Source organism: Hordeum vulgare, chromosome 1H, assembly GCF_904849725.1.
Source record: "Hordeum vulgare subsp. vulgare chromosome 1H, MorexV3_pseudomolecules_assembly, whole genome shotgun sequence".
Taxonomy (NCBI): domain Eukaryota; kingdom Viridiplantae; phylum Streptophyta; class Magnoliopsida; order Poales; family Poaceae; genus Hordeum; species Hordeum vulgare.
This window is the reverse complement of record NC_058518.1, coordinates 58,376,503-58,388,307: the sequence shown is the minus strand read 5'-3', so window position 1 is coordinate 58,388,307 and position 11,805 is coordinate 58,376,503.

Below are 11,805 nucleotides of genomic sequence, written 5' to 3'. Positions count from 1 at the left end.
CGAACCTTAAGTGTGTACACCCTGCGGGTTCGAGAACTATGCACACATGACCGAGACATGATACGTCTCCAACGTATCTATAATTTTTGATTGTTCCATGCTATTATATTATCTGTTTTGGATGTTTTATATGCATTTATATGATGTTTTATATTATTTCTGGGACTAACTTATTAATCTAGAGCCTAGTGCCAGTTTCTGTTTTTCCACGTTTTTGAGTATTGCAGATAAGAAATATTAAACGGAGTCCAAACGGAATAAAATCTCCGGATTTATTTTTCTTGGACCAGAAGAAATGCAGCTGACTTGGAGTAGGGGCAAGGCATCTGCCGGGAGGCCACAAGCTTGCATGACGTGTCCTGCGGGGGGCTGGCCGCGCCACCTGGCTTGTGGGCCCCCTATAGATCTCGTAACCCTATTATTTGGCCTATAAATTCCCAAATATTCCCGCATCACCGAAAAGAGCCACGAAAATACTTTTATGCTGCCGGGGGCCTCTGCTCCCGTGAGATCCAATCTGGGAGCCTTTTCCGGTAATCTGCCATAGAAGGAATTAATCGCGGAGAGCATATAAATCAACTCCATTGCCCCCCCCCCACCCCCGATGATGTGTGAGTAGTTCACCACAGACCTACGGGTCCATAGCTAGTAGCTAGATGGCTTCTTCTCTCTCTTTGATCTTCAATACCATGATCTTCATGGAGATCTATCCGATGTAATACTCTTTTGCGGTGTGTTTGTCGAGATCCGATGAATTGTGAGTTTATGTTCATATTATCTATGAATATTATTTGAGTATCTTCTAAATTCTTATCTATATATGCATGATTTCATATCTTTGCAAGTCTCTTCGAATTATTGGTTTGGTTTGGACAACTAGATTGGTAATTCTTGCAATGGGAGAAGTGCTTAGTTTTGGGTTCAATCTTGCGGTGTCCTCACCCACTGACATAGTAGGGGTAGCGAGGCACGTATTGTATTGTTGCCATCGAGGATAAAAATATTGGTTTTCATCATATTGCTTGAGTTTATCCCTCTACATCATGTCATCTTACTTAATGTGTTACTCTCTTCTTCGTGAACTTAATACTCTAGATGCACGTAGGAGTCGGTCGATGTGTGGAGTAATAGTAGTAGATATAAAATCGTTTCGGTCTACTTGACACAGATGTGATGCCTATATGCATAATCATTGCCTTGGATATCTTCATAATTATTCGCTTTTCTATCAATTGCTCGACAGTACTTTGTTCACCCACCGTATTATTTTCCTTTATGAGAGAAGCCTGTAGTGAAACCTATGGCACATGGATCTATTTTCCATATTATATATTCAGATCTATAAACCAAAAATACGAAAAATACTTTGCTGCAATTTATTTACTTTTGTTTCCGCAATATTTATATCTATCTCTACCAGATTTCATCCTTGCAAATAACTCTGAAGGGATTAACAACCCCTTTATAGCGTTGGGTGCAAGTGTTTGATTGTTTGTGTAGGTACTACTATTGGGGCCTTGCTTGTTCCTCCTACTGGATTGATACCTTGGTTCTCAACAAACTGAGGGAAATACTTATCTACTTTGCTCCATCACCTTTTCCTCTTCAAGAGAAAACCAACGCAAGCTCAAGAGGTAGCAAGACACTCTCGGGTCAATAACCAATAGCGGGACTTGGATACCCATATTGGTTCCTACATATTCCACGAAGATCTATATTGGTCGAACCTTGATGTCAAGGATTCAATCAATTTCATATGCAATTCCCTTTGTCCATCGGTATGTTACTTGCCCAAGATTCGATCATCGGTATCTCTATACCTAGTTCAATCTCGTTACCGGAAAGTCTCTTTACTCTTTCTGTAATACAAGATCTTGTGACTAACTCTTTAATCACATTGCTTGCAAGCTTGTTGCGATGTTGTATTACCGAGTGGGACCTGAGATACCTCTCCATCACACGAAGTGACAAATCCGAGTCTTGATCCATGCGAACTCAACAGACACCCTCGAAGATACCTGTAGAGCACCTTTATAGTCACCCAGTTATGTTGCGATGCTTGATATACACAAGGTACTCCTCCGGTGTTAGTGAGTTCCATGATCTCCTGGTCATAGGAACAAATACTTGACATGCATAAAACAATATCAATAAGCTGACACGATCATGCTCCGTTCATAGTTTGGGTCTTGTCCATCACATCATTCTCCCAATGATGTGATCCCGTTATGAAATGACAACTCTTGCTATGGCCAGGAAACCTTGACCATCTTTGATCAACTAGCTAGTCCATTAGATGCTTACTAGGGATAGAGTGTTGTCTACGTATCCACACATGTACTTGAGTTTCCAATCAATACAAGTCTAGCATGGATAATAAATGATTATCATGAACAAGGAAATATAATAATAACCACTTTATTCTTGCACTAGAGTCAATAATCTAGCTCACATCACTATGTGATTTACATTGTAATAAATCTAACACCCATACAGTTGTGGTGTTGATCATGTTTCGCTCGTGGAAGAGGCTTAGTCAATGGGTCTGTGACATTCATATCTATGTGCACTTTGCAAATATTTATGTCCTCCTCCTTGATGTAATTGTGGATGGATTTGAAGTGTCGCTTTATGTGTCTGGTCCTCTTGTGAAACCTTGGTTCCTTGGCTAGAGCAATGGCACTAGTGTTGTCACAGAACAAAGTCTTTGGTCCACTGCACTAGGCACAACTCCAAGATCTGTCATGAACTCCTTCATCCAGACACCTTCTTCAGCCGCCTCCGAGGCAGCTACGTACTCTGCTTCGCATGTAGAATCAGCTACCACTCTTTGCTTGGAGCTGCACCATCTTAGCGCTCCCCCATTAAGAATAAATACGTATCCGGTTTGATACTTAGAGTCATCCGGATCAGTGTCAAAGCTTGCATCGATGTAACCCTTTACGACGAGCTCTTGATCACCTCCATAAACAAGAAACATTTCCTTAGTCCTTTTCACGTACTTCAGAATATTCTTGACCGATGTCCCGTTGATACGTCCAAAATGCATCACTATTTTGTATCATAATTTGTCTCTATTCATTGATATATTTCACATTATGATGTTGCACTTATAGTGTTTTGGCTTATTTTACATAGTTTACAACTTTCCGGTGTCGAAATAGCACACGCAGGATTCAGTGGAGAAAATAGCACGAAGAGTTGCAATATCAAAACACCTCCAACTAAGCTAAAATTTTGAGGAAGAAGTTTCCGAATAGATCATGAAGACTGGCGAAAGGAGGGCCGGAGGGGGGGGCACAGGTCACCCAGGCAACCTACTGGTGCGAGCCACCCCTAGGTCGCGCCAGGAGGCCGCCTGGGTGGTGGGTCCCGCCTCCGGTGCTCTCCTTTGGCCTATATGTGTTGAGCAACGTTGCATGGGAAACAAAAAAATTCCTACGCACACGAAGACCTATCATGGTGATGTCCCTCTATGAGGGGAGAGTGGATCTACGTACCCTTGTAGATCGCTAAGCGGGAAGCGTTAAGAAATGTGGTTGATGTAGTGGTACAGCTTTATGATTCAACTCACCGTCGTCCCATGATCCGTCTCATGATCCGTTCCGATCTAGCGCCGGACGGACGGCACCTCCACGTTCAGCACACGTACAGCTCGACGATGATCTCGGCCACCTTGAACCAGCAGGCAAGATGTAGAACTAGATGAGTTCTCCAGCAGCGTGACGGCGCTCCGGTGGTGGTGACGATCTACTCCTGCAGGGCTCCGCTCGAGCTCCGCAGAAATCTGATCTAGAGGTAAAACTATGTCGAATAGCCTTGAGTTGTACGTGGCAAAGTTGTGTCTCAAAAATCCCTAAACCACCAATATATATAGCAGAGGGGAGGGTCTAGACTTGGGGCACAAGGGCTCCAAGGGTGCGCCGGCCGCCAGGGAGGAGGAGGACTCCTCCTCCAATTCGGTTTGGGAAGGAGGAGTCCTCCTCTTCCTTCCCACATCCCTCTTTCCTTTTTCTTTTTTCTTTTCTTTTGTTATTTTCATATGTGGCACCATAGCCCTCTTGGGTTGACTCCACCAGCCCAATAAGAACTTGGTGCGCCAGCCTAGGGCCTTCGGCTCACTCCCGGGTGGGTGGGCCCCTCCCGGTGAACACCCAGAACCCATTCGTCACTCCTGGTACACTACTGGAATTACCCGAAACTTTTTGGTAACCAAATGAAACCATCCTATATATGAATCTTCGTTTCTGGACCATTCCGGAAACCCTCGTGATGTCCGTGATCTCATCCGGGACTCTGAACAACATTCAGTAACCACACATATAACTCAACTATACTAAAACATCATCGAACCTTAAGTGTGCACACCCTGCGGGTTCGATAACAATGTAGATATGACCCGAGACACTCCTCGGTCAATATCCATAGCGGGACATGGATGCCCATATTGGATCCTACATATTCTCCGAAGATCTTATCGGTTGAACCTCAGTGCCAAGGATTCATATAATCTTGTATGTCATTCCCTTTGTCCTTCGGTATGTTACTTTCCCGAGATTCGATCGTCGGTATCCGCATAACTATTTCAATCTCGTTACCGGCAAGTCTCTTTACTCGTTCCGTATTACAAGATCCCGTGACTTACACTTAGTCACATTGCTTGCAAGGCTTGGGCGTGATGTTGTATTACCGAGTGGGCCCCGAGATACCTCTCCGTCACACGGAGTGACAAATCCTAGTCTTGATCCATTCTAACTCAACGGACACCTTCGGACATACCTGTAGAGCACCTTTATAGTCACCCAGTTACGTTGTGACATTTGATACACACAAGGTATTCCTCTGGTGCCAGTGAGTTATATGATCTCATGGTCATAGGAATAAATACTTGACACGCAAAAAACGATAGCACTAGAATGACACGATCAATATGCTATGTTCGTAGTTTGGGTCTAGTCCATCACATGATTCTCCTAATTATGTGATCCAGTTATCAAGTGACAACACTTGTATATAGCCAGAAAACCTTGACTATCATTGATCAACTAGCTAGCCAACTAGAGGCCTGTAGGGACATTGTTTTGTCTATGTGTCCACACATGTATCTATGTTTTCATTCAATACAATTATAGCATGGATAATAAATGATTATCTTGAAATAGGAAATATAATAATAACTACTTATCATTGCCTCTAGGGCATATTTCCAACAGTCTCCCACTTGCACTAGAGTCAATTATCTAGTCCTCACATCATCGTGTGATTTACATTGCAATAATTCTAACACCTATACAGTTCTGCTGTTGATCATGTTTTGCCCGTGGAAGAGGTTTAGTCAGCGGGTCTGCTACATTCAGATCCGTGTGCACTTTGCAAATATTCACGTCCTCTCCTTCGACATAGTCGCGGATGAGGTTGAAGTGTCGTTTAATGTGCCTGGTCTTCTTGTGAAACCATGGGTCCTTTGCTAAGGCAATGGCATCAGTGTTGTCACAGAACAGAGTTATTGGATTTAGTGCACTCGGCACAACTCCAAGATCCGTCATGAACTGCTTCATCCAGACACCCTCCTTAGCTTCCTCCGAGGCAGCCATATACTCCGCTTCACATGTAGAATATGCTACGACGCTTTGCTTGGAACTGCACCAGCTTACCGCACCCCCATTAAGAATAAACACATATCCGGTTTTAGACTTAGAGTCAGACGGATCAGTGTCAAAGCTTGCGCCGACGTAACCCTTTACGATGAGCTCTTCGTCAGCTCCATAAACGAGAAACATTTCCTTAGTTTTTTGCAGGTACTTCAGAATATTCTTGACCGCCGTCTAGTGATCCACTCCTAGATTACTTTGAAACCTGCCTGCCATACTTATGGCCAAGCTCACGTTCGGTCTAGTGCACAGCATTGCATACATGATAGAACCTATGGTTGAAGCATAGGGAACGGAACTCATTGTCTTTCTATCTTCCGTAGTTGCTGGGCACTGAGTCTTACTCAATTTTATACCTTGTAACACTGGCAAGAACCCCTTCCTGGACTGATCCATTTTGAACTTCTTCAAAACTTTATCAAGGTATGTGCTTTGTGAAAGTCCTATCAGGTGTCTCGATCTATCCCTATAGATCTTAATGTCTAGAATGTAAGCAGCTTCTCCTATGTCCTTCATAGAAAAACTTTCAATCAAGTAATCCTTTATGCTCTCCACAAACTCCACGTTGTTTCCAATCAGCAATATGTCATGCACATATAATATTACAAACGCCACAGAGCTCCCACTCACTTTCTTGTAAATACAAGATTCTCCAACCACTTGTATAAACCCAAATACTTTGATCACCTCATCAAAACGCTTATTCCAACTCCCAGATGCTTGCACCAGTCCATAAATGGATCGCTGGAGATTCCATACTTTGTTAGCATTCTTTGGATTGACAAAACCTTCGGGTTGCATCATATACAACTCTTCCTTAAGAAAACCTTTAAGGAACGCCGTTTTGACATCCATCTGCCAGATTTCATAATCGAAAAATGCAGCTATTGTTAACATGATTCAAACGTACTTATGCATCGCTACCGGTGAGAACGTCTCATCGTAGTCAACTCCTTGAACTTGTGAAAAATCCTTTGCCACAAGTCGAGCTTTATAAACGGTCACATTACCATCCGCGTTCGTCTTCTTCTTAAAGATCCTTTTGTACTGAATAGCCTTGCGGCCTTCAGGTAGTACTTCCAAAGTCCACACTTTGTTTTTGTACATAGATCCTATCTCGGAATTCATGGCCTCCAGCCATTTGTTGGAATCCGAGCCCACCATTGCTTCTTCATAATTCGCAGGTTCCTTGTTGTCTAACAACATAATTGATAAGACAGGATTATCGTACCACTCAGGAGCAGTACGTGATCTTGTCGACTTCTGAGGTCCGATAAGAACTTGATCTGAAATTTCATGATCATCATCATCAACTTCTTCCTCAACCGGCGTTGCTTCAACATGGGTTTCCCCTTGCCCTGGGCCACCATCCAGAGGGATCAGAGGTTTGACAACCTCATCAAGTTCTATCTTCCTCCCACTCAATTCTTTCGAGAGAAACTCCTTCTCCAGAAATGTTCCATTCTTAGCAACAAACACTTTGCCCTCGGATCTGAGATGGAAGGTGTACCCAACTGTCTCTTTTGGGTAACCTTTGAAGACGCACTTTTCCGCTTTGGGTTCCAGCTTTTCAGGCTGAAGCTTTTGGACATAAGCATCTCATCCCCAAACTTTAAGAAATGACAACTTTGGTCTTTTCCCATACCACAGCTCGTATGGTGTCGTCTCAACGGATTTTGATGGTGCCCTATTTAAAGTGAATGCAGTTGTCTCTAACGCATAACTCCAAAATGATAACGACAAATTGGTAAGAGACATCATAGATCGCACCATCTCTAATGAAGTAGGATTACAACGTTCGGACACACCATTACGCTGTGGTGTTCCATGCGGTGTCAGCTGTGAAACAATTCCACATTGTCTTAAGTGAGCACCAAACTCGAAACTCAGATACTCACCCCCACGATCAGAACATAGGACCTTGTTCTTCTTGTTACGATGATTTTCAACTTCACTATGAGATTGCTTGAAGTTCTCAAACGTTTCATACTTGTGCTTTATTAAGTAGACATAACCATATCTACTCAAATCGTTAGTGAAGGTGATAAAATAATGATATCCCCCGCGCGCATCCACATTCATCGGACCGCACACATCACTATGTATGATTTCCAACAAGTCACTTACACGCTCCATTGTTCCGGAGAACGGAGTCTTATTCATCTTGCCCATGAGGCATGGTTCGCACGTGTCAAGTAATTCAAATTCAAGTGACTCCAAAAGTCCATAGGAATGGAGTTTCTTCATGCGCTTTACACCAATATGACCTAAGCGGGAGTGCCACAAAAACATGGCGCTATCATTGTTAACTCTACATATTTTTGTCTCAATGTTATGTATATGTGTATCATCGCTATCAAGATTCAATATGAACAATCCTCTCACATTGGGTGCATGACCATATATAGCGACCCGACTCAAGATGAGTCAAGCCTCTGTGTTTCTGTGCCATCCCTGGATCAGTATGCTGGCACACACGGTACATCAATGTATATATCAAAGTGCAATCACATGTAAAATAGAGTAAAACTGATATATACCTTAAATATCTCAGCGGAAGCAGTCAAGGGAGTGGAGTCCCAATAAACACCAACGGCAAGTTGAGTGTAGACCGTAACCCTGAATCGTACTCTTACTCGTTGAAGAAAAAAATATCTGCAACATAAGACGTTGCAGCCGTGTAGGTCAGCATATTGAATATGCCGGCAAGTCACATAAGAGAGGGGTAAAGTAATAATCAACTATCTCTACATGCATATTTGGTCAGTGGAGCTAAGTTTTGCATAAAGCCAGTTTTATCCTACAACAAGAGGGGTTGAGAGAAAAATGTTACTACAAGGTTTGTTGTTAACGAGATGGTTCTGCCAACCAGTTCTCGTACCCGAGTTATCATTATTACCCTCATCAAATATATATAATGGTGTTGAGAAATCCAGATAACTTCAGTTCCTTTGGCTCAAGTTGTCCATGACCGTGGACACGGCTAATCGATTAGGTTTGAGTACTCTGCAGAGTTTTGCACACGTTCCCCACAAGATTTGATCGCCTCCGGGTTTGTCCTCACACTTCAGGGTGTTTGAAGGCCGGATGATCAAAACATGGTCTTTCAACGGGTCCCTCTGAATCCCTGTCGATGCCCATCCATTCCTACCGTTCGTCTACATCTGCTAGCGCCGCCTGTCCAGAGTCGCCGCGTTGTCCAACCAAGCCAGAGCCCATAATGACTTGTGGCTGTGCAGGTAAGCCTTGGGTCTTGAAAATATCCGTCCGTCTCTTTGAGCCTGGGTGAAGCTTTCCGCAGGATGACATGGCCTCTCCAGCATCCCGGGCATCCATTGGGTTTTCCAGGGAGCCGGTCAACCGTCCTTCACCCAGTGTTGCATTACGTCCGAGGTCTTGAAAAATCTTGTCTTAGTCCGTCCTTGATTATTATATCAACCTCGAATCACTCGTGGTATACACTCAACCGATAACCCGTCTACTTAAGCATAGCAAATATAACATTGTCGTCCCGGGGCCAAGTGTCGGGGTTGTTGTGTTCCTACCACATGACACTACAACTTATGCTAAAGTTTCCAAGTACCTAGGCAGCATGCAAATGGGCATAGGATGGTAGAACTACAATGCATAAAACATAGGTGAAAGTATGATCAAAGTGACTTGCCTGTGATGTTGACGTAGAAGAACTTCTCGAGAAAATAACTTGATAGACTACTCGTCACTCTCCGATGAAATCTATATAACAAACATATCATCCACATAAGCACACATACTAGCAATCATTCTAGCAATCAAACAAAAGAGCGAGAGCGAATAAGAAACCGAAAGAAACTTCAAATAAGACTAGGGAGTTTTCTACTACGTCAAACACTAAATAGTTTTGTCTAACAGAAAATAATAACAAGGAACTAAGATATAAGTCTAACTAAGAATAAAATAAAGTGTTTTCACAAAACTTTTGAAAGCTTTCCCAAACGGGATTTGAAACAACGGTGAAAACAATTGCACGTTACTACGGAGCTAGAATTGTTTTCATAAAAACAAATAAAACTAAAATAAGAACTTGTTTCAAAACTACTGTTAACTAACGTAACCAAAACAATATAATGTTTCTGAAATAATAAAGAAAGTATTTTAAAACAAAAATAGAAAATGAATTAGCCGAAAACCGAAAAGCGGTGAAACAGAAACTGTTTCACATGAAATAACGAGTTAAAATACTCAAACAACTCTGAAATTTTACCACTTATAAATAGGATCACTAGTGATCAGTACCAAAAGGAATCAAATTAAAATCAATTTTTAAACTCCTGGAATAGGCAAAACAGTGTTTAAACCAAATCTGCTCTAACTTATATTTAACAATTTCAAACACAGACACATTATATATTTTTAAAATCTACAGGACATTTGTGAGCTACTGGAAAAAGAATCAAAGTCATTGGACTTTGGGATAAAAAGTTGTGGCCAAAACAAGATTGAAAGTTTCTGTTTTTGCTATTTTTGACAGAAAAACTGCAGCTACTAGTGCTAACACGTGGCAAGCTGCGGTGGTGTTTGTTTCTCGGTTTGGAGCAAATGGCCTATCTCTAACAAAGGTGCTGGTTAATTCCTAAGTGAAAAATAAAACCCACTGGTTTTTCTCACTAGACCGAAGGGGTACTAATGTTTTAATCCTAGCCGTTGCATGGGGATCTAAGGGCTAAGAATAGGATCAAAATAAAAACAGAGAGAGAGAGAGAGAACTACCTGCTGCTGGAGGGTGCACCGGCGATGGAGGGAGATGGTCGGCGAGGAGGGAGCTCCGGTGGAGGGGTGGGGACGTCGGGCGGCGGCGGTGGGGTGCTCCTCCTTGGGGGGGCGCTTGGGGAAGGCGGAGGGCTCGACGGGGCTGCTCCCGGGGCGAGGCCGAGAGTGCAGCCTCGGCTGCTACTGCTGCTGCCCGTGGCAGCGGCGTCGGCTCGTGGAGGCGTGGCGGTGGAGGCGTGGCGGTGGAGGCGTGGCGGCGGTGCTAGGGTTGGGAACGGGGTCTCCGGGGGTTGGGGTTTATATAGGCCTAGGAGGGTTGCATAAGGAAGGGGAGGGTGCTCGTGGGAAGGGAATCGCGAGGAAAGAGAGGAGAGCTCGGTTCCTGTAGAGAAGGAAAGAGAGGGAGGAGAAGATCACGTGGGAGAAGGAAGGAGGAGGGAGAATAAAGAAGGAAGGAGGAGAGGTCGGTTCCTGTAGGGAAGGAAAGAAAGGAGAGGCAGAGGGACTAAGGGATCGCGGGAGAGAAGGAGGGATAGCTCGGTCTGGGAGAAACAGAGAAGGAAGGGGAGGAAGAAGAGATCGCGTGGGGAGAGAGGAGAGAATAAGGGAGGAGAGAAAACGTGGGGGAGAGAGAGAGGATTGGGTGCGGCTGTTACATGCTGGGGTGCTGGATGCATGCAGGTGCATGGCTCCAGGGTACGTGCGTGCATGCCTTGGGCATGTGGGGCTCGGTGCAAGGCTGGGCTGAGCCCCTTTGGCTCGGCCTGGCCGTTTCCTTTTTTTTTTAAACCACAAAAAAAAGTATTAAAATAATATATATTTTTTTTTAAAGAAAAACAAACAGAGAAAATAATAACGATATACGTATACAAATAATACATACGCATATAGCAATATATATATATGTATACATATAGATATATATATATTAAAATGCTAATATAGACACATATATATAAGTATAAAATAAATCCCCTAATAAATTGTAAAGAAATCCTAGTTCCACCTAATGCATATTTTTGAAAATAGCTTTTATGCAATAGGCCACACAAAGCGCATTAAAAAAATAATTTGAAAGATTATACAGTTTCCAAACCCAGTGAGATAACTCCAAATAATATTCGAAACATTATGCACTTTAATTCGACAGGGGAGAAGTCATATTATCTCCACTCCAATAAATTGCCCGCAGTTTTGGAGTGTCATTTTCCTCCGCTCTCTCTCTCTCTCTTGCGTGCAAGAGAGTATTTTTCTCCGGGCTTTTCTCGCGCGAGGAAATGCAAAAGAAATCAATGCAAATATCTCCGTTCAAATTCTTTATAATCGAAGAAGTCATGTCATCTTCTCTCGTTGTTTTTAAAAGCTTAAATTTGAATTCACCGGAGAAGGAGAAAGTCATTTTATT